We start from the raw sequence: 23,914 nt of genomic DNA on the forward strand, positions 1-23,914 counted from the left end.
CTTCCCCTTTTATCTTCAAGCTACTAGAGGTGATGTCTCGGCTACCCTACGCACCAAAGACGACCTCCAGGGGTTCTGTGCTGTTCTGTGTTCTGGCAAGAGGTACAGTAGGCATTCACACAGTATACAAAAGTGTCGACATGTATAGGCCCCAAAAATTAGCTCACATGGGTTTACCTGACAGTTAAGCAGTCTCAACCCTGGAGATGAATCTGTCCAGGTCTGCCTTAGTAGGAAGGGCCCAAATGTGCCTCCTCGGGTCCCCATCCCCCAGAGTGTCTGTGAGACCGGGACCCCCCTCCTGGGACTCCGAGAGGCAGGGGGTGGCAGCAGGGATCGGGGTATGCACTGTAGACTTTTGGCTTTTGCTTTATTCGTTGGCTTTCTTTTTGTTTATCCTGAGGTGCCATCTTGCTATGGCCAAGTTCAAAGGGGTCAATGGTGGCAATGGTTATTGCCTATGGCCACAAGTGTCGGACTGTTTAGGCCCCAAAAATTAGCTCACATGGGTTTAACTGACAGCAAAGAATGTAGTATTGGATGGCTAGAGGTACAGCAGGCATTCACACAGTATACAGAAGTAAGTGTCGGCCTCTATAGCCCCCAAAAATTAGCTCACATGTGTTTACCTGACTGCTAAGAATGTAGTATTCTGTGGCTAAAGGTACATTAGGCATTCACAGGATACAGAAGTAAGTGTCGGCCATAAAAGGCCCCAGAAATGAGCCCACATGGGTTTACCTGACACTTACCTTCAGTCACAGAATACTACGTTCTTAGTTAAACCCATGTGGGCTACTTTTTGGGGCCTATACAGGCCGACACTTACTTCTGTACCCTGTGAATGCCTAATGTACCTTCAGCCACCAAATACTACGTTCTTAGCTGTCAGGCTAATTTTTGGGGACTTTTATGGCCGACACTTACTTCTGTATCCTGTGAATGCCTAATGTACCTTCAGCCACAGAATGCTAAATACATTCATTTTGACAAAAAAATTTCAGACAATTGGAGACCAAGTGCAGTGTCTAAAACCGGCTTTTTAAGACTCTAAAAGTCAAAAATACAGTCATTTTTGACTAAAAAAGTTTTCCAGACCTTTGGTGACCAAATGCAGTTATTTTGGCTAAAAAAAGGTTATTAGACACCTGGAGACCAAAAAAGAGTAATTTTGACCAAAGAAATTTTTTCAGGCCATTGGAGCCCAAATGTCTAAAATCTTGTCTAAAACCGGCTTTTTAGGGCTCTAAAAGACAAAAATATAGTCATTTTGACAAAAAAAATTTTCAGACCTTTGGTTACCAAATGCAGTTATTTTGACTAAAAAGGTTTTTTAGACACTTGGAGACCAAAATAGAGTCATTTTGACCAAAAAATTTTTTTCAGGCCATTGGAGCCCAAATGGCCGGTTTTAGACAAATCTGGTCTAAAACAGGCATTTTAAGACTCTAAAAGACAAAAATACATTCATTTTGACTTAATTTTTTTTCAGACCTTTGGTGACCAAATGCAGTTATTTTGACTAAAAAAGGCTTTTTAGACACTTGGAGACCAGAATAGAGTAATTTTGACCAAAAAATGTTTTTCAGGCCATTGGAGCCAAATGTCTAAAATCTTGTCTAAAATCAGCTTTTTAATGCTCTAAAAGACAAAAATATAGTCATTAGGACTAAAAAAAATTTCAGACCTTTGGTGACCAAATGCAGTTATTTATACTAAAAAGGGCTCTTTAGACACTTGGAGACCAAAATAGAGTCATTTTGACCAAAAAGATTTTCAGGCCATTGGAGCCAAAATGTCTAAAATCTTGTCTAAAACCGGCTTTTTAAAGCACTAAAAGACAAAAATACAGTCAATTTGAATACATTTTTTTCAGACCTTAGGTGACCAAATGCATTTTGACTAGAAAAAGGCTTTTTAAACACTTGGAGACCAAAATAGAGTCATTTTGACCAAAAAAACTTTTTTTCAGGCTATTGGAGCTCTATTTTGGTCTCCAATTGTCTAAAAAGCCTTTTTTAGTATAAATAACTGCATTTAGTCACCAAAGGTCTGATAAAAAAAATTTGTCAAAATAACTGTATTTTTGTCTTTTAGACCCTTAAAAAGCCGGTTTTAGACAAGATTTGTCTAAAACCGTCCATTTGGGCTCCAATGGCCTGAAAAAATGTTTTCGGTCAAAATTACTCTATTTTGGTCTCCAAGTGTCTAAAAAGCCTTTTTTTAGTCAAAATAACTGCATTTGGCCACCAAAGGTCTGAAAAAAACTTTAGTCAAAATGACTATATGTTTGTCTTTTAGCGCATTAAAAATCCGGTTTTAGACAAGATTTTAGACATTTGGCTCCAATGGCCTGAAAAAAAGTTTTTTGGTCAAAATGACTCTATTTTGGTCTCCAAGTGTCTAAAAAGCCTTTTTTAGTATAAATAACTGCATTTAGTCACCAAAGGTCTGATAAAAAAAATTTGTCAAAATAACTGTATTTTTGTCTTTTAGAGCCTTAAAAAGCCGGTTTTAGACAAGATTTGTCTAAAACCGTCCATTTGGGCTCCAATGGCCTGAAAAAAAGTTTTCGGTCAAAATGACTATATTTTGGTCTCCAAGTGTCTAAAAAGCCTTTTTTTAGTCAAAATAACTGCATTTGGCCACCAAAGGTCTGAAAAAAACTTTAGTCAAAATGACTATATGTTTGTCTTTTAGCGTATTAAAAATCCGGTTTTAGACAAGATTTTAGACATTTGGCTCCAATGGCCTGAAAAAAAGTTTTTTGGTCAAAATGACTCTATTTTGGTCTCCAAGTGTCTAAAAGCCTTTTTTAGTCAAAATAACTGCATTTGGTCACCAAAGATCTGAAAAACAATTTAGACAAATTGACTCTATTTTTGTCTTTTAGAGCCTTAAAAAGCTGGTTTTAGACAAGATTTTAGACATTTGGGCTCCAATGGCATGAACATTTTTTTTGGTTAAAATGACTCTATTTTGGTCTCCAAGTGTCTAAAAATCTTTTTTTAGTATAAATAACTGCATTTGGTCACCAAAGGTCAGAAAAAAAATAGTCAAAATGAATGTATTTTTGTCTTTTAGTGTCTTAAAAAGCCGGTTTTAGATCAGATTTGTCTAAAACCGGCAATTTGTGCTCCAATGGCTTAAAAATATTTTTGGTCAAAATGACTCTATTTTGGTCTCCAAGTGTCTAAAAGGCCTTTTTAGTCAAAATAACTCAATTTGGTAACCAAAGGTCTGAAAAAAAATTTAGTCAAAATGACTATAATTTTGTCTTTTAGAGCCATAAAAAGCCGGTTTTAGACAAGATTTTAGACATTTGGGCTCCAATGGCCCGAAAAAATTTCTTTGGTCAAAATGACTCTTTTTTGGTCTCCAGGTGTCTAAAAAGCTTTTTTTAGCCAAAATAACTGACAAACTTTTTTATTCAAAAATGACTGTATTTTTGTCTTTTAGAGTCTTAAAAAGCCGGTTTTAGACACTGCACTTGGTCTCCAATGGTCTGAAATTTTTTTTGTCAAAATGAATGTATTTAGCATTCTGTGGCTGAAGGTACATTAGGCATTAAATCCTACCAAAATGTGATGCGCCAGAAATATAATAAAAAAGTGATGACTTTAAATACAATAAATCATATCCAGTTCATAAGGCACATAGCAATGTGTGTGCTTCCAATAAAGTGATATGAAGAGTGTCCCCGTATCCAATTGAAGAAAATCCAGTGATGAAAACAAGTTGTAAACACCAATTAGTGAATCCCTCCACCAGGTGAATTAGCCTCTCACCTTCCTAAAGGACCCAAACGGGCCAGCAATCACATGTATCATGGATCAGACTTCCAGGAAAGAGCCACACTGTATTGCACCTCGAGGGATCCCGGGACATATAAGAAACAGATGAAGAAATCTAGTGCTCTCTGCTTACTAATAAGGGTGTGCTTTATTAGAGAAAGGCAGATCAACTCACATTTGTTGGGCACTCAGCAGTGCCTGCTGTATAAGCGATGTCAGCGATCTGTTACCAGAGAGAGACTCTGCATCGGCCACGCACGCTCCGTCCCCCTAGTACATTAGGCATTCACAGTGTACAGAAGTAAGTGTCGGCCTGTATAGGCCCCAAAAATTAGCCCACATGGGTTTAACTAACAACGTAGTATTCTGTGACTGAAGGTAAGTGTCAGGTAACCCATGTGGGCTAATTTCTGGGGCCTTTTATGGCCGACACTTACTTCTGTATCCTGTGAATACCTAATGTACCTTTAGCCACAGAATTCTACGTTCTTAGCTGTCAGTAAAACCCATGGCTCCAATGGCCTGAAAAACATTTTTTGGTCAAAATTACTCTATTCTGGTCCCTAAGTGTCTAAAAAGCCTTTTTTAGTCAAAATAACTGCATTTGGTCACCAAAGGTCTGAAAAAAAATTAAGTCAAAATGAATGTATTTTTGTCTTTTAGAGTCTTAAAATGCCTGTTTTAGACCAGATTTGTCTAAAACCGGCCATTTGGGCTCCAATGGCCTGAAAAAATTTTTTTGGTCAAAATGACTCTATTTTGGTCTCCAAGTGTCTAAAAAGCCTTTTTAGTCAAAATAACTGCATTTGGTAACCAAAGGTCTGAAAATTTTTTTTGTCAAAATGACTATATTTTTGTCTTTTAGAGCCCTAAAAAGCCGGTTTTAGACAAGATTTTAGACATTTGGGCTCCAATGGCCTGAAAAAATTTCTTTGGTCAAAATGACTCTTTTTTGGTCTCCAGGTGTCTAATAACCTTTTTTTAGCCAAAATAACTGCATTTGGTCACCAAAGGTCTGGAAAACTTTTTTAGTCAAAAATGACTGTATTTTTGTCTTTTAGAGTCTTAAAAAGCCGGTTTTAGACACTGCACTTGGTCTCCAATTGTCCGAAATTTTTTTGTCAAAATGAATGTATTTAGCATTCTGTGGCTGAAGGTACATTAGGCATTCACAGGATACAGAAGTAAGTGTCAGCCATAAAAGTCCCCAAAAATTAGCCTGACAGCTAAGAACGTAGTATTTGGTGGCTGAAGGTACATTAGGCATTCACAGGGTACAGAAGTAAGTGTCGGCCTGTATAGGCCCCAAAAATTAGCCCACATGGGTTTAACTAAGAACGTAGTATTCTGTGACTGAAGGTAAGTGTCAGGTAAACCCATGTGGGCTCATTTCTGGGGCCTTTTATGGCCGACACTTACTTCTGTATCCTGTGAATGCCTAATGTACCTTTAGCCACAGAATACTACATTCTTAGCAGTCAGGTAAACACATGTGAGCTAATTTTTGGGGGCTATAGAGGCCGACACTTACTTCTGTATACTGTGTGAATGCCTGCTGTACCTCTAGCCATCCAATACTACATTCTTAGCAGTCAGGTAAACCCATGTGAGCTAATTTTTGGGGCCTATACATGTCGACACTTTTGTATACTGTGTGAATGCCTACTGTACCTCTTGCCATCAAATACTACGTTCTTTGCTGTCAGTTAAACCCATGTGAGCTATTTTTTGGGGCCTATACAGGCCGACTGTAAGATCCTGGTACCTGCGGTACCCTTCCAGCCTATTATTTGTATATTACGTTCCACCATATAGATAGGTGGAACGCATCTAGTACCTGTCCCTTTAAATTCCATGACCTCAACAGTTAGTGCCGCTCTGAGCAGCTATTTCAACCGCTGGCATTCACTCACATGTGTTCGTGCAAACCGCTTGCTACAGCATTACCTAACGCTGCCGAATCCTCCAGCTATTCCCTAATACCTGGATTGACTGAAGACTTGCTACAACATCTTGTATCTCGCTACAAGATCATTACCTCACCGCCGGAACCCTCTCCTTACAAACCTACCAGTGATAAGTACCCCACAGGGGAATACCTTCCTAATCTACTTTCACTACTACTCTGCTTACTAAAGACTATTGCTACTCTAAGAACTATACTGTTACATCTAACATCTGCACCGCTACTTAGATTGCAAGCTCTTGAACCTATTACCATCTTGTCACTGCACTAGCCTAGCATCTCCTGTACACTTCATCTGCTCTTCACTACCACCTGTTACCTGTACATGATTGCTATCCTAAGTGCTTAATATCACCATCTGTTACCTCTTACCATTGCTATCACTATCCACGCCTGTCCCCTCAGTATCACCTCTATACTTTCACATATAAACATATCACTCCAGGAACATCTTTAATGAGTGTCTGTGTTTGTGTATGTGCTTGCTGAGACAGGCTGATGCACAATGATGAGTCTTGAGAGTTGGATATGGTAGTTCAACACATCTCTACATGACTACTGAGTGTAACTTCCGCAGCTGCAAATCCACACCACACAAATAAACGCCGGAGCGTTACACCGACACAAACTTCTCAAAAAGAAAGCCAACGAATAAAGGAAAAGCCAAAAGCCTACAGCACCTGGTATTCCCAGGCTGTAGCGGAATGGACGCTGAGAGTGTGGCTTGTGTTGAAAGAATGACCATAATATTACTGAACAGTGTCCCTGAGGAAATATATAAAGATATATTGCAGATTGCTAGAATATGGCAGCAGTGTTTCATAGACCCCTGCTAGTGGGGTGGGGTTTGTTATTGTGAATACCGACATTCCATTGTCCTATTGTTCCTGTCTGCCTTGTAAGCATATTATGGGATGTGTGTTTGTGTGGAATGACTCAAAGAGGGAGAGGGTTTTGGCAGAGTGTAGATCTCTTGTGTTTTCAATAAACAAGGCATTCTGAGTTGACTCCCAGCTTATGTGTCATCTAGTTCTTAGGAGGGAAGGATTGTATAACACTACCTGGATTGTTGCATGCTGTACCTGCTTAGTTGGATTATTACCTGTTTTCCTGTCTACCAGCGGAGCCAATGTAGATTAAACTACTCCTCCGCTACACAGGCGGTCTCCCATCCAGGTACTAACCAGGCCTGATGCTACTTAGCTTCCGAGATCAAATGAGATCGGGCGCATTCAGGGTGATGTGGCCATAGGCAACCACCACTGCCACCCTCGACCCCTTTGAACTTGGCCATGGCAAGATGGCTCCTCAGGAGAAACAAAAAGAAAGTCAACGAATAAATGAAAAGCCAAAAGCCTACAGCACTTGGTATTCCCAGGCGGTCTCCCCTTCAGGTACTAACCAGGCCCGACCCTGCTTAGCTTCCGAGATCAGGCGCGTTCAGGGTGATGTGGCCGTAGGCGATCACCACTGCTACCCTCGACCCCTTTGAACTTGGCCATGGCAAGATGGCTCCTCAGGAGAAACAAAAAGAAAGCCAACGAATAAAGGAAAAGCCAAAAGTCTACAGCACTTGGTATTCCCAGGTGGTCTCCCATCCTGGTTACAGGCCTGACCCTGCTTAGCTTCCGAGATCAGGCGCGTTAAGGGTGATGTGGCCATAGGCAATAACCACTGCCACCATTGACCCCTTTGAACTTGGCCATAGCAAGATGGCACCTCAGGATAAACAAAAAGAAAGCCAACGAATAAAGCAAAAGCCAAAAGTCTACAGCACCTGGTATTCCCAGGCGGTCTCCCATCCAGGTACTAACCAGGCCTGACCCTGCTTAGCTTCCGAGATCAGACGTGATGGGGTGTGTTCAGGGTGATGTAGCCATAGGTGATCACCAGTGTGTAACGCTCCTGCGTTTTGTTATAGGCTGGATTTACAGCTGCAAAATCTCCACTCAGTAGTCATGTAGAGATGTGTTGAATACCAGATCCAACTCTCCAGGACTCATCACCGTGGGCCTGTCAGCTTCAACATACAGATATATACACACTCAATGAGATGTTCCTGGAGTGATAGGATGTATATGATAGTATGAAGGTGATGTGCTGAAGGGACAGGTGTGAACAGTGACAAGGATGGTAAGCACTTGATAGGTTTGTACAGGAGAGTTCAAGATGATATTTAGGAATGCAGATAGGTTAGTATCGAGTATGCTAACAGGTGGTGAGGACAGCAGATGACAAATACAAGGATAGACTAACCCAGTGCAAGGATAGATAGTAGTAGACAGGAGAGCTAGCAATCTATGCAGCAGTGCAGATGATAGATGGTAGTAGACAGGAGAGCTAGCAATCTATGCAGATAGATGGTAGTAGTCTCAAGAGCTAGCAATCTATGTAACAGTGCAGATGATAGGATAGTATGGATAGGTAGTAACAGTCCTTAATGCAATAGTAGTAGTGTAAGTTATGGAGGTTTCCCCTGCGGGGTACTTATCACTATAGTATAGTAGTAGAAGGGTCCGGTGATGAGGAAGTGATCCAGTAGCGAGATACAGGGATCAGTAGCGAGGTTCGGGTCTGAGGAAGTGATCCTGGTAGCGAGATACAGGGATCTGTAGCGAGGTTCCACAGCGAGACACGCTTGTAAGCATAGATGCAAGGCAGGTTGAATGAACATGTGAGTGAGAACGCCGGCGGTTGAAATAGCCGCTCTGTGGCGCTCAGTGATGACAGCATCGGTCTTAAAGGTGTATGCGCACCTACCAGAAGAGAATGGTGGGACGCATACGCGGAATGAAAAGTGGAATAAGGGTACCAGAGGTACCAGAACATTACACAGTACCACCCTCGACCCCTTTGAACTTGGCCATGGCAAGATGTCACTTCAGGAGAAACAAAAAGAAAGCCAACGAATAAAGAAAAAGCCAAAAGCCTACAGCACCTGGTATTGCCAGGCAGTCCCCCCTCCAGGTACTAACCAGGCCCAATCCTGCTTAGCTTCCAAGATCAGACCAGATTGAGCGCATTAAAGGTGATGTGGCCTTAGGCAATCACCACTGCCACCCTCGACCCTTTTGAATTTGGCCATGCCAAGATGGCACCTCAGGAGAAACAAAGAGAAAGCCAATGAATAAAGGACAACTCAGAATGCCTTGTTTATTGAAAACACAAGAGATCTACACTCTGCCAAAACCCTCTCCCTCTTTGAGTCATTCCACACAAACACACATCCCATAATATGCTTACAAGGCAGACAGGAACAATAGGACAATGGAATGTCGGTATTCACAATAACAAACCCCACCCCACTAGCAGGGGTCTATGAAACACTGCTGCCATATTCTAGCAATCTGCAATATATCTTTATATATTTCCTCAGGGACACTGTTCAGTAATATTATGGTCATTCTTTCAACACAAGCCACACTCTCAGCGTCCATTCCGCTACAGCCTGGGAATACCAGGTGCTGTAGGCTTTTGGCTTTTCCTTTATTCGTTGGCTTTCTTTTTGAGAAGTTTGTGTCGGTGTAACGCTCCGGCGTTTATTTGTGTGGTGTGGATTTGCAGCTGCGGAAGTTACACTCAGTAGTCATGTAGAGATGTGTTGAACTACCATATCCAACTCTCAAGACTCATCATTGTGCATCAGCCTGTCTCAGCAAGCACATACACAAACACAGACACTCATTAAAGATGTTCCTGGAGTGATATGTTTATATGTGAAAGTATAGAGGTGATACTGAGGGGACAGGCGTGGATAGTGATAGCAATGGTAAGAGGTAACAGATGGTGATAGTAAGCACTTAGGATAGCAATCATGTACAGGTAACAGGTGGTAGTGAAGAGCAGATGAAGTGTACAGGAGATGCTAGGCTAGTGCAGTGACAAGATGGTAATAGGCTCAAGAGCTTGCAATCTAAGTAGCGGTGCAGATGTTAGATGTAACAGTATAGTTCTTAGAGTAGCAATAGTCTTTAGTAAGCAGAGTAGTAGTGAAAGTAGATTAGGAAGGTATTCCCCTGTGGGGTACTTATCACTGGTAGGTTTGTAAGGAGAGGGTTCCGGCGGTGAGGTAATGATCTTGTAGCGAGATACAAGATGTTGTAGCAAGTCTTCGGTCAATCCAGGTATTAGGGAATAGCTGGAGGATTCGGCAGCGTTAGGTAATGCTGTAGCAAGCGGTTTGCACTAACACATGTGAGTGAATGCCGGCGGTTGAAATAGCCGCTCAGAGCGGCACTCACTGAAGAGGTCATGGAATTTAAAGGGACAGGTACTAGATGCGTTCCACCTATCTATATGGTGGAACGTAATGTACAAATAATAGGCTGGAAGGGTACCGCAGGTACCAGGATCTTACAGTACCCCCCCCCTAAGGCCGGCTCCGGAAGGCCTATAACACTGGTCTCTCCGGGTATTTGGAGTGTAACCTTCGTATAAGCCTGGGTGCGTGGACGTCAGAAGCATCCAACCAGGTGTCATCTTGGGGACCATAATTTTTCCATCTTATGAAATATTGGAGCTTTCCTCTGTGGATAGGAGAATCCAAAATTTCTTTAATCTCAAATTCTTCTCCACCTTCAACTTGTATTGGAGGTGGAGGCGCGATGGTAGGTCTAATCCCTTGGTTGGGTGTATGTGGCTTCAATAGAGATACATGGAACGTGGGGTGTATTTTAAGATCTGCCGGTAAAGTGAGTCGAACTGCAGATTCCCCAATGAGCTTCTCAATTGGGAAAGGTCCCAGGAATAGAGGTTCAAGCTTTTTACTAGGAATTTTCAACCTCAAGTTCCTCGTAGATAGCCAAACAAGATCCCCAATAGCATATTGAGGTGAAGGTCTTCTGCGGAGGTCATAGTACCTCTTTTGTTGGCTATGAGCATGTGAGATGGTGGTGTTAAGTAAGCCCAAAGAGTCTTTTATTTGGGTGAGATAGTCAGAGGCTACTGGGTTACTTGATGGTAGTATGCGTGGTGGAAGAATTGTGGGATGGAACCCATAGTTCAGGTAGAACGGACTTTGCTTAGTAGTACTGTGGGTTGCATTGTTATAAGCAAATTCTGCCAGAGGGAGGAGGTCCACCCAATCATCCTGTAGGTATGAGGTGTAGCAACGCAAATATTTTTCAATACACTGGTTGACTCTTTCAGTTTGTCCGTTGGTCTGCGGGTGATAGGGGGAAGTAAGTTTTCGCTCAATGCGCAGTATGTGGCATAGAGCTTGCCAAAACTTAGAGATGAACTGCGAGCCCCGGTCAGATAAAAGAGTCGTTGGAATTCCATGTAGTTTGAACACATATTTTACTAGCAATTCCGCTGTTTCCTTAGATGAAGGTAGTCTGCGAATGGGAATGAAATGTGCCATTTTTGTCAGATGGTCCACTGACACTAGGATGGTAGTGAATCCCTTGGACGGTGGTAATTCCACTATGGAGTCTAAAGAAACAACTTACCATGGAACTTTGGGTATTGGTAGACTGCAAAGTAAACCAGAAGGTTTTGTAGTGTCAATTTTGGACCTTGCACAGATGTCACATGAAGAAATGAATTTTTGTACAGACGTCTTCATCCCAGGCCACCAAAATTGCCTAGTGAGCAAATTAAATGTCTTAGTCATACCCATATGTCCTGCCATAGGTACGTCATGGGATAACTCCAAGATTTTGGTACGCATACCGGGAGGTATGTAGAGTTTGTCGTTAAAGTAGCGGAAGCCTTCTGCATCAGTACTTAGTTGAGGTGGTGGTGAATCCAGTCTTAGACTGTGCAGAATCTCTTCCTTTAAGGGACGAACAACACCAATAATACGGTCATGGGGTATTATAGGTAATGAAGGAATTTCGGCACAGTTATCTTCGGTTAACCGTGATAACGCATCTGCCTTCTTGTTTTTGTCTGCAGGTGTATAGGTCACTAAGAAATTGAATCTTAGGAAGAATAGCGACCAACGTACCTGTCGGTGGGAAAGGGTCTTGTTGGTCTGGAGATATTGGAGGTTTTTATGGTCTGTATATATGAGTATTGGCAACCGGGTGCCCTCAAGTAGATGTCGCCAATTCTCCAGTGCCAACTTCATGGCAAGTAACTCTTTTTCACCCACTGGGTAGTTCACCTCTGGGTTACTTAGTGATTTAGAGAAGAAGGCAACTGGATGAAGTGGTGAAGTATTCGTAGGTCCTTGGGAAAGAACTGCTCCTACAGCCATATTTGACGCATCTACCTCCAGGATGTATTGGAGGGATGGGTCTGGATGGCGTAGTATGGGAGCGGTAATGAAGCTTGATTTCAACAAGCTGAACGCTTTATTTGCTTCTTCAGACCATTTAAATGTTTGCTTAACACTTGTAAGTTGTGTGAGTGGTCTCACAATAGACGAGAAGTTCTTGATGAACTTCCTATAGAAGTTTGAGAATCCAAGAAATCGTTGTAAGGCCTTACGAGTTGTTGGTACAGGCCAATCCAGAATACAGGATATCTTGCTCATATCCATCTTGATGCTGTTCTTAGATATGATGTATCCTAAGAATAACACCTCTTCCTTATGGAATAGGCATTTCTTCAGTTTTACGTACAAGTTGTGTGCGAGCAATCTGGACAACACAAGTCTTACATGTCTTTTATGTTCAGACAAGGATTGAGAGTAAATGAGTATATTGTCCAGATATACTACGACACAGACATCGAGTAGATCTCGGAAGATGTCATTTATGAACCGCTGAAATGCTTGTGTAATACAACCCAAACGGCATCACTAGATATTCGAATAGTCCGTATCTAGTTCTGAATGCTGTCTTCCACTCATCCCCACTACGGATGCGGATGAGATTGTAAGCCCCTTTAAGGTCTAACTTTGAGAAGTAAGTGGCTCCACGCACTTGTTCAATCAGTTCCGGGATGAGAGGTAAGGGATAGCGATCCTTTATCGTAATAATATTTAATTGACTATAGTCAATAATAGGCCGAAGGCTTAAAACCTTACGTACCAACGTACCTGTCGGTGGGAAAGGGTCTTGTTGGTCTGGAGATATTGGAGGTTTTTATGGTCTGTATATATGAGTATTGGCAACCGGGTGCCCTCAAGTAGATGTCGCCAATTCTCCAGTGCCAACTTCATGGCAAGTAACTCTTTTTCACCCACTGGGTAGTTCACCTCTGGGTTACTTAGTGATTTAGAGAAGAAGGCAACTGGATGAAGTGGTGAAGTATTCGTAGGTCCTTGGGAAAGAACTGCTCCTACAGCCATATTTGACGCATCTACCTCCAGGATGTATTGGAGGGATGGGTCTGGATGGCGTAGTATGGGAGCGGTAATGAAGCTTGATTTCAACAAGCTGAACGCTTTATTTGCTTCTTCAGACCATTTAAATGTTTGCTTAACACTTGTAAGTTGTGTGAGTGGTCTCACAATAGACGAGAAGTTCTTGATGAACTTCCTATAGAAGTTTGAGAATCCAAGAAATCGTTGTAAGGCCTTACGAGTTGTTGGTACAGGCCAATCCAGAATACAGGATATCTTGCTCATATCCATCTTGATGCTGTTCTTAGATATGATGTATCCTAAGAATAACACCTCTTCCTTATGGAATAGGCATTTCTTCAGTTTTACGTACAAGTTGTGTGCGAGCAATCTGGACAACACAAGTCTTACATGTCTTTTATGTTCAGACAAGGATTGAGAGTAAATGAGTATATTGTCCAGATATACTACGACACAGACATCGAGTAGATCTCGGAAGATGTCATTTATGAACCGCTGAAATGCTTGTGTAATACAACCCAAACGGCATCACTAGATATTCGAATAGTCCGTATCTAGTTCTGAATGCTGTCTTCCACTCATCCCCACTACGGATGCGGATGAGATTGTAAGCCCCTTTAAGGTCTAACTTTGAGAAGTAAGTGGCTCCACGCACTTGTTCAATCAGTTCCGGGATGAGAGGTAAGGGATAGCGATCCTTTATCGTAATAATATTTAATTGACTATAGTCAATAATAGGCCGAAGGCTTAAAACCTTATTGCGGACAAAGAAAAGTCCTGCAGCTGTAGAGGAAGTAGAGGGTCTAATGAACCCTTTCGCTAAGTTCTCATCCAAGTATTCCTTGAGATGAGAAAGTTCATCCTGAGAAAGAGGATAAACATGACCGAAAGGTAGCTTACTATTAGGGAGTAGGTCAATAGAACAATCGTTGTCCCTATGGGGAGGCAACACTTGAGCATTTTTCTCAAGGAAGACTTCTGATAAATCCTGATAGCATGGTGGTGGTGTAATTTCCTCTGACACCATGGACAGGATTTTCTTTTGAGATTGGAGGTTACACGTGGTCTCGCAATAGTGAGAAGGGAAGGTTAGGGACCGTGTCTTCCAATCAATAGTTGGTTGATGTATATGTAACCAGGGAAGTCCCAAAATAATGGGAAAATGTGGTGAGGGTAACACATCAAACGTGGTGGTCTCAACATGAGACTCGTTAGCAGTAGCAAGGAGTGCTTGTGTCTGAGTGGTAATTGGACCAGAAGATAACGGAATACCGTTAATCAAACTAACAGAGACAGGTTTGGGTTTTGAAATAATAGGTATTTTATTTAAAGCAACAAAACTAGTGTCAATGTAGTTCCCACAAGATCCTGTGTCGATCATGGCCTTGGTGGTGATCCTAATTTGGTCCCACTGTAGGATCAAACGAATAAAGAGATAGGGATTAGTAAAAGAAGTCGTTAATCCCCCCAGCAAGACCTGTGCACACTCACCCTTTTTCTTGTGGACAAGGGGACAAACGCTTATCAAATGTTCGGCGGAGGCGCAGTACATACAGAGATTTTCTGTTTTTCTCCTGGTCTTTTCAGTAGATGATATTGGTGGGCGGATGGTTCCTACCTCCATAGGAGTAGGATCGAAGGACGACTCCCGAGAAGGGTTGGGTAATGGGATTCCCATTTTCTCAGCCTTCCTCTCTCGCAATCGTCTGTCTATTTTGATACTAAGTTGTATCAAGGCATCACCTCTATACTTTCACATATAAACATATCACTCCAGGAACATCTTTAATGAGTGTCTGTGTTTGTTTATGTGCTTGCTGAGACAGCTTGAGACTTGCTGATGCACAATGATGAGTCTTGAGAGTTGGATATGGTAGTTCAACACATCTCTACATGACTACTGAGTGTAACTTCCGCAGCTGCAAATCCACACCACACAAATAAACGCCGGAGCGTTACAGATTGCACGAACCCAAAAAATGGATTCAGCGGAAATAGCTACACATGTGATACAACTAACACAAAAGGTAAATTCATTAATTCTTTCACTTACTGAAGTGAAAAATGAAAACCAGACCTTGAGACAGCAGATAGCCCGTGTTTCACAGCTCACTGCTGCCCAACCCCCCGAGCCCAAAATAAACCCTCCGCAAGTCTGCACCACTATATCATATATGTCAGGTGATCCACGGGCTTGGGCAGACTCTCTTATTGAGAAAAATGACCCTCTTCTCAACTCCTATCCTACGTTTTTAGCAGAGCTCTCTAGCCTATATGAAGACTCTAATAGGCAGAGTACTGCTGACAGCCAATTGAGGGCTTTAAAACAAGGAAGGAGACCTGTTGAAGATTTCGTAGCAGAGTTCAAGAGATGGACCCTTGATTCAGGGTGGAATGATGCATCTTTGCGAACCCAGTTCAGGCTTGGGTTATCTGAAGCCATAAAAGACGAGCTCGCCCGAGCGGATTTACTACATTCTTTGCGGTCAGTTAAACCCATGTGAGCTAATTTTTGGGGCCTATACAGGCCGACACTTACTTCTGTACCCTGTGAATGCCTAATGTACCTTCAGCCACCAAATACTACGTTCTTAGCTGTCAGGCTAATTTTTGGGGACTTTTATGGCCGACACTTACTTCTGTATCCTGTGAATGCCTAATGTACCTTCAGCCACAGAATGCTAAATACATTCATTTTGACAAAAAAATTTTGGACAATTGGAGACCAAGTGCAGTGTCTAAAACCGGCTTTTTAAGACTCTAAAAGACAAAAATACAGTCATTTTTGACTAAAAAAGTTTGTCAGACCTTTGGTGACCAAATGCAGTTATTTTGGCTAAAAAAAGGTTATTAGACACCTGGAGACAAAAAAAGAGTCATTTTGACCAAAGAAATTTTTTCAGGCCATTGGAGCCCAAATGTCTAAAATCTTGTCTAAAACCGGCTTTTTAGGGTTCTAAAAGACAAAAATAAAGATTTTTAGACACTTGGAGACCAAAAGAGAGTCATTTTACCAAAAAAATGTTCATGCCATTGGAGCCCAAATGTCTAAAATCTTGTCTAAAACTGGCTTTTTAAGGCTCTAAAAGACAAAAATAGAGTCAATTTGACTAAATTGTTTTTCAGATCTTTGGTGACTAAATGCAGTTATTTTGACTAAAAAAGGCTTTTTAGACACTTGGAGACCAAAATAGAGTCATTTTGACCGAAAAAAATTTCAGGTCATTGGAGCCAAATGTCTAAAATCTTGTCTAAAACCGACCTTTTAAGGCACTAAAAGACAAAAATACAGTCAATTTGAATACATTTTTTTTTCAGACCTTTGGTGACCAAATGCAGTTATTTTGACTAGAAAAAGGCTTTTTAGACACTTGGAGACCAAAATAGAGTCATTTTGACCAAAAAGCTTTTTTTCAGGCCATTGGAGCCAAATGTCTAAAATCTTGTCTAAAACCAGCTTTTTAAGGCTCTAAAAGACAAAAATATAGTCATTTAGACTAAAATAACAATTTCAGACCTTTGGTGACCAAATGCAGTTATTTTGACTATAAAAGGCTTTTTTGACACTTGGAGACCAAAATAGAGTCATTTTGACCAACAATTTCTTTTCAGGCCATTGGAGCCCAAATGGCCGGTTTTAGACAAATCTTGTCTTAAACCGGCTTTTTAAAGCTCTAAAAGACAAAAATACATTCATTTTGACTTAATTTTTTTTCAGACCTTTGGTGACCAAATGCAGTTATTTTGACTAAAAAAGGCATTTTAGACCCTTGGAGACCAGAATAGAGTCATTTTGACCAAAAAATGTTTTTCAGGCCATTGGAGCCAAATGTCTAAAATCTTGACTAAAATCAGCTTTTTAATGCTCTAAAAGACAAAAATATAGTCATTTGGACTAAAAAAATTTCAGACCTTTGGTGACCAAATGCAGTTATTTTGACTACAAAAGGAGACCAAAATAGAGTCATTTTGACCAAAATTTTTTTTCAGGCCAAAATTTTTTTTCAGAACATTTTTTTCCAGACCATTTTGACCAAAAAATTTTTTCAGGCGATTGGAGCCCAAATGGCCAGTAAAAGACAAAAATACATTCATTTTGACTAAATTTATTTTTCAGACCTTTGGTGACCAAATGCAGATATTTATACTAAAAAGGGCTCTTTAGACACTTGGAGACCAAAATAGAGTCATTTTGACCAAAAAGATTTTCAGGCCATTGGAGCCAAAATGTCTAAAATCTTGTCTAAAACCGGCTTTTTAAAGCACTAAAAGACAAAAATACAGTCAATTTGAATACATTTTTTTCAGACCTTTGGTGACCAAATGCACTTTGACTAGAAAAAGGCTTTTTAAACACGTGGAGACCAAAATAGAGTCAATTTGACCAAAAAACTTTTTTTCAGGCTATTGGAGCTCTATTTTGGTCTCCAATTGTCTAAAAAGCCTTTTTTAGTATAAATAACTGAATTTAGTCACCAAAAGTCTGATAAAAAATATTTGTCAAAATAACTGTATTTTTGTCTTTTAGAGCCTTAAAAAGCCGGTTTTAGACAAGATTTGTCTAAAACCGGCCATTTGGACTCCAATGGCCTGAAAAAATGTTTTCGGTCAAAATGACTCTATTTTGGTCTCCAAGTGTCTAAAAAGCCTTTTTTTAGTCAAAATAACTGCATTTGGTCACCAAAGGTCTGAAAAAAACTTTAGTCAAAATGACTATATGTTTGTCTTTTAGCGCGTTAAAAGCTGGTTTTAGACAAGATTTTAGACATTTGGTTCCACTGGCCTGAAAAAATGTTTTGGTCAAAATGACTTTATTTTGGTCTCCAAGTGTCTAAAAAGCCTTTTTTTAGTCAAAATAACTGCATTTAGTCACCAAAGGTATGAAAAAAAATTAAGTCAAAATGAATGTATTTTTGTCTTTTAGAGCTTTAAAAAGCCAGTTTAAGACAAGATATGTCTAAAACCGGCCATTTGGGCTCCAATGGCCTGAAAATAAATTTTTGGTCAAAATGACTCTATTTTGGTCTCCAAGTGTCTAAAAAGCATTTTATAGTCAAAATAACTGCATTTGGTCACCAAAGGTCTGAAATTGTTTTTTTAGTCTAAATGACTATATTTTTGTCTTTTAGAGCCTTAAAAAGTCGGTTTTAGACAAGATTTTAGACAATTGGCTCCAATGGCCTGAAATTTTTTTTCGGTCAAAATGACTCTATTTTGGTCTTCAAGTGTCTAAAAGCCTTTTTTAGTCAAAATAACTGCATTTGGTCACCAAAGATCTGAAAAACAATTTAGACAAATTGACTCTATTTTTGTCTTTTAGAGCCTTAAAAAGCTGGTTTTAGACAAGATTTTAGACATTTGGGCTCCAATGGCATGAACATTTTTTTTGGTTAAAATGACTCTATTTTGGTCTCCAAGTGTCTAAAAATCTTTTTTTAGTATAAATAACTGCATTTGGTCACCAAAGGTCTGAAAAAAATTAGTCAAAATGAATGTATTTTTGTCTTTTAGTGTCTTAAAAAGCCGTTTTTAGACCAGATTTGTCTAAAACCGGCCATTTGGGCTCCAATGGCCTGAAAAATTTTTTTTGGTCAAAATGACTCTATTTTGGTCTCCAAGTGTCTAAAAAGCCTTTTTAGTCAAAATAACTGCATTTGGTAACCAAAGGTCTGAAAAAAAATTTAGTCAAAATGACTATATTTTTGTCTTTTAGAGCCCTAAAAAGACGGTTTTAGACAAGATTTTAGACATTTGGGCTCCAATGGCCTGAAAAAAATTCTTTGGTCAAAATGACTCTTTTCTGGTCTCCAGGTATCTAAAAAGCTTTTTTTAGCCAAAATAACTGACAAACTTTTTTAGTCAAAAATGACTGTATTTTTGTCTTTTTAGAGTCTTAAAAAGCCGGTTTTAGACACTGCCGGTCTCCAATGGTCTGAAATTTTTTTGTCAAAATGAATGTATTTATCATTCTGTGGCTGAAGGTACATTAGGCATTCACAGGGTACAGAAGTAAGTGTCGGCCTGTATAGGCCCCAAAAATTAGCCCACATGGGTTTAACTAAGAACGTAGTATTCTGTGACTGAAGGTAAGTGTCAGGTAAACATATGTGGGCTAATTTCTGGGGCCTTTTATGGCCGACACTTACTTCTGTATCCTGTGAATGCCTAATGTACCTTTAGCCACAGAATTCTACGTTCTTAGCTGTCAGTAAAACCCATGTGGGCTAATTTTTGGGGACTATACAGGCCAACACTTACTTCTGTATCCTGTAAATGCCTAATGTACCTTCAGCCACCAAATACTACATTCTTAACTGTCAGGTAAACCCATGTGAGCTAATTTTTGGGGCCTATACATGCCGACACTTACTTCTGTATACTGTGTGAATGCCTACTGTACCTCTAGCCATCAAATACTACGTTCTTTGCTGTCAGTTAAACCCATGTGAGCTATTTTTTGGGGCCTATACAGGCCGACACAAACTTCTCAAATAGAAAGCCAACGAATAAAGGAAAAGCCAAAAGCCTACAGCACCTGGTATTCCCAGGCTGTAGCGGAATGGACGCTGAGAGTGTGGCTTGTGTTGAAAGAATGACCATAATATTACTGAACAGTGTCCCTGAGGAAATATATAAAGATATATTGCAGATTGCTAGAATATGGCAGCAGTGTTTTATAGACCCCTGCTAGTGGGGTGGGGTTTGTTGTTGTGAATATCGGCATTCCATTGTCCTATTGTTCCTGTCTGCCTTGTAAGCATATTATGGGATGTGTGTTTGTGTGGAATGACTCAAAGAGGGAGAGGGTTTTGGCAGAGTGTAGATCTCTTGTGTTTTCAATAAACAAGGCATTCTGAGTTGACTCCCAGCTTATGTGTCGTCTAGTTCTTGGGAGGGTAGGATTGTATAACACTACCTGGATTGTTGCATGCTGTACCTGCTTAGTTGGATTATTACCTGTTTTCCTGTCTACCAGCGGAGCCAATGTAGATTAAACTACTCCTCTGCTACACAGGCGGTCTCCCATCCAGGTACTAACCAGGCCTGATGCTGCTTACCTTCCGAGATCAAATGAGATCGGGCACGTTGAGGGTGATGTGGCCATAGGCAATCACCACTGCCACCCTCGACCCCTTTGAACTTGGCCATTGCAAGATGGCACCTCAAGAGAAATGAAAAGAAAGCCAACGAATAAAGAAAAAGCAAAAAGCCTTCAGCACCTGGTATTCCCAGGCGGTCTCCCATCCAGGTACTAACCAGGCCCGACCCTGCTTAGCTTCCAAGATCAGACGAGATTGGGCGTGTTCAAGGTGATGTGGCCGTAGGCGACCACCACTGCCACCCTCGACCCCTTTGAACTTGGCCATTGCAAGATGGCACCTCAGGAGAAACAAAAAGAAAGCCAACGAATAAAGGAAAAGCCAGAACCCTACAGCACCTGGTATAACCATGAAGTCCCCCTTCCAGGTACTAACCAGGCCCGAACCTGCTTAGCTTCCAAGATCAGACAAGATAGGGCACGTTTAGGGTAATGTGGCTGTAGGCAATCACCCCTGCCACTCTCGACCCCTTTGAACTTGGCCATGGCAAGATGGCACCTCAGGAGAAACAAAATGAAAGACAACAAATAAAGGAAAAGCCAAAAGCCTACAGAACCTGGTATTCCCAGTCGGTCTCACATCCTACTAACCAGGCCCGACCCAGCTTAGCTTCCGAGATCAGACGAGATCGGGCTCGTTCAGGGTGATGTGGCCGTAGGCGATCACCACTGCCACCCTCGGCCCCTTTGAACTTGGCCATGGCAAAATGGCACCTCAGGAGAAACAAAAAGAAAGCCAACGAATAAAGGAAAAGCCAAAAGCCTACAGCACCTGGTATTTCCAGGCGGTCTCCCATCCAGGTACTAACCAGGCCCGACACTACTTAGCTTTGGAGATCCGACGAGATTGCGCACGTTCAGAGTGATGTGGTCGTAGGCAATCACCGCTGCCACACTCGACCCCTTTGAACTTGGCCATGGCAAGATGGCACCTCAGGAGAAACAAAAAGAAAGCCAAAGAATAAATGAAAATCCAAAAGCCTACAGCACTTGGTAATCCCAGGCGGTCTCCCATTTAGGTACTAACCAGTCCCAACCCTGCTTAGCTTCCGAGATCAGGCACATTCAGGGTGATGTAGCCGTAGGCGATCACCACTGCCACTCTCAACCCCTTTGAACTTGGCCATGGCAAGATGGCTCCTCAGGAGAAACAAAAAGAAAGCCAACAAATAAAGGAAAAGCCAAAAGCTTACAGCACCTGGTATTCCCTGGTGATCTCCTATCCAGGTACTAACCAGGCCCGACCCTGCTTAGCTTCCGAGATCAGACGATATCAGGTGCGTTCAGGGTGATGTGGCCATTGGCGATCACCAACTACCACCCTCGACCCCTTTGAACTTGGCCATGGCAAAATGGCATCTCTGGAGAAACAAAAAGAAAGCCAACGAATAAAGGAAAAGCCAAAAGCCTACAGCACCTGGTATTCCCAGGCAGTCCCCCCTCCAGGTACTAACCAGGCCCAATCCTGTTTAGCTTCCAAGATCAGACCAGATTGAGCGCATTAAAGGTGATGTGGCCTTAGGCGATCACCACTGCCACCCTCAACCGTTTTGAATTTGGCCATGCCAAGATGGCACCTCAGGAGAAACAAAGAGAAAGCCAATGAATAAAGGAAAAGCCTAAAGCCTACAGCACCTGGTATTCCCAGGCTGTAGCGGAATGAACACAGTGTGGCTTGTGTTGAAAGAATGGCCATAATATTACTGAACAGTGTCCCTGAGGAAATATATAAAGATATATTGCAGATTGCTAGAATATGGCAGCAGTGTTTCATGGACACCTGCTAGTGGGGTGGGGTTTGTTTTTGTGAATAACTGCATTCCATTGTCCTATTGTTCCTGTCTGCCTTGTAAGCATATTTTGGGCGGTGTATTTGTGTGGAATCACTCGAAGAGGGAGGGGGTTTTGGAGAAGTGTAGATCTCTTGTGTTTTCAATAAACAATGCATTCTGAGTTGACTCCCAGCCTATGTGTCATCTAGTTCTTGGGAGGGAAGGATTGGATAACGGTACATTAGGCATTCACAGGGTACAGAAGTAAGTTTCGGCCTGTATAGGCCCCAAAAATTAGCCCAAATGGGTTTACCTGACAGCTAAGAATGTAGTATTCTGTGACTGAAGGTACATTAGGCATTCACAGGATAAAGAAGTAAGTGTCGGCCATAAAAGGCCCCAAAAATTAGCCCACATCAGTTTACCTGACAACTAAGAACGTAGTATTTGGTGGCTTGAGGTACATTAGGCATTCACACAGTATACAGAAGTGTCGGACTGTATAGGCCCCAAAAATTAGCTTACATGGGTTTAACTGACAGCAAGGAACATAGTGTATTTAAAGGCTGGTGGTACATTAGGCATTCACAGTAGACAGAAGTAAGTGTCGGCCTTTATAGGCCCCAAACATTAGCTCACATGGGTTTAATTGACAGCAGAGAACGTAGTATTTGATGGCTGGAGGTACATTAGGCTTTCACAGGATACAGAAGTAAGTGTCAGCCTGTATAGGCCCCAAAACTTAGCTCACATGGGTTTAACTGACAGCAAAGAACATAGTGTATTTGATGGCTAGAGGTAAATTAGGCATTCACACAGGAGAAACAAAAAGAAAGCCAATGAATAACTTGAGGTGCCATCTTGCCATGGCCAAGTTCAAAGGGGGTCGAGGGTGGCAGTGGTGATCGCCTATGGCCTCATCACCTTGAACGCACCCGATCTTGTCTAATCTTGGAAGCTAAGCAGGATCGAGCCTGGTTAGTACCTGGATGGGAGACCGCCTGGGAATACCAGGTGCTGTAGGCTTTTCCTTTATTCGTTTGGCTTTCTTTTTGTTTCTCCCGAGGTGCCATATTGCCATGGCCAAGTTCAAAGGGGTCGAGGTTGGCATTTGTGATCGCCTACGGCCACATCACCCTGAAAGCGCCCGATCTCATCTGATCTCAGAAGCTAAGCAGGGTCAGGCCTGGTTAGTAGCTGGATGGGAGACTGCCTGGAAATACCAGGTGCTGTAGGCTTTTGGCTTTTCCTTGATTTGTTTGCTTTCTTTTTGTTTCTCCTGAGGTGCCATCTTGCCATGGCCAAGTTCAAAGGGGTCGAGGGTGGCAGTGGTCATCGCCTATGGCCACATCACCCTGAACACGCCCAAGCTCATCTGATCTCAGAAGCTAAGCAAGGTCGTGCCTGGTTAGAACCTGGATGGGAAACCGCCTGGGAATACCAGGTGCTGTAGGCTTTTGGCTTTTCCTTTATTCGTTGGCTTTCTTTTTGTTTCTCCTGAGGTGCCATCTTGCCATGGCAAAGTTCAAAGGGGTCGAGGGTGGCAGTGGTGATTGCCTACGGCTACATCACCCTGAACGTGCCCTATCTTGTCTGATCTTGGAAGCTAAGCAGGGTCGGGCCTGGTTAGTACCTGGATGGGAGACCGCCTGGGAATACCAGGTGCTGTAAGGCTTTTGGCTTTTCCTTTTTTTTTTTAAATTCTGTAATATAACACGTGAGTATCAACAACAGAAAAGGTACAATTAAATACAGACATTATGCAAATTAGGGCAGGGCGGTCCAGAGTCAAAAGAGCATGGAAACTGATGGGGAATGTGAGAGTGGGGGAGAGTTCTTGGGCGAGTCCTGGAACGCAAATGTATATTGATCCATAGAGGGGTCGGATTTGGAGAAGGAGTACTTGACGTAATTGTCCCATTTCTGTAGAAATGATTTCCGTGAGGATGGGGCTGAAAAATCCGTGTTGAGGCGGTCAATGGAAAGAAGTGTGGAAAGCTCTTATCTGACCTGGGAAACTAAGGGGGG

The sequence above is a fragment of the Pelophylax lessonae genome (assembly GCF_965119305.1).
Source record: "Pelophylax lessonae genome assembly, chromosome: 2".
NCBI lineage: Eukaryota > Metazoa > Chordata > Amphibia > Anura > Ranidae > Pelophylax > Pelophylax lessonae.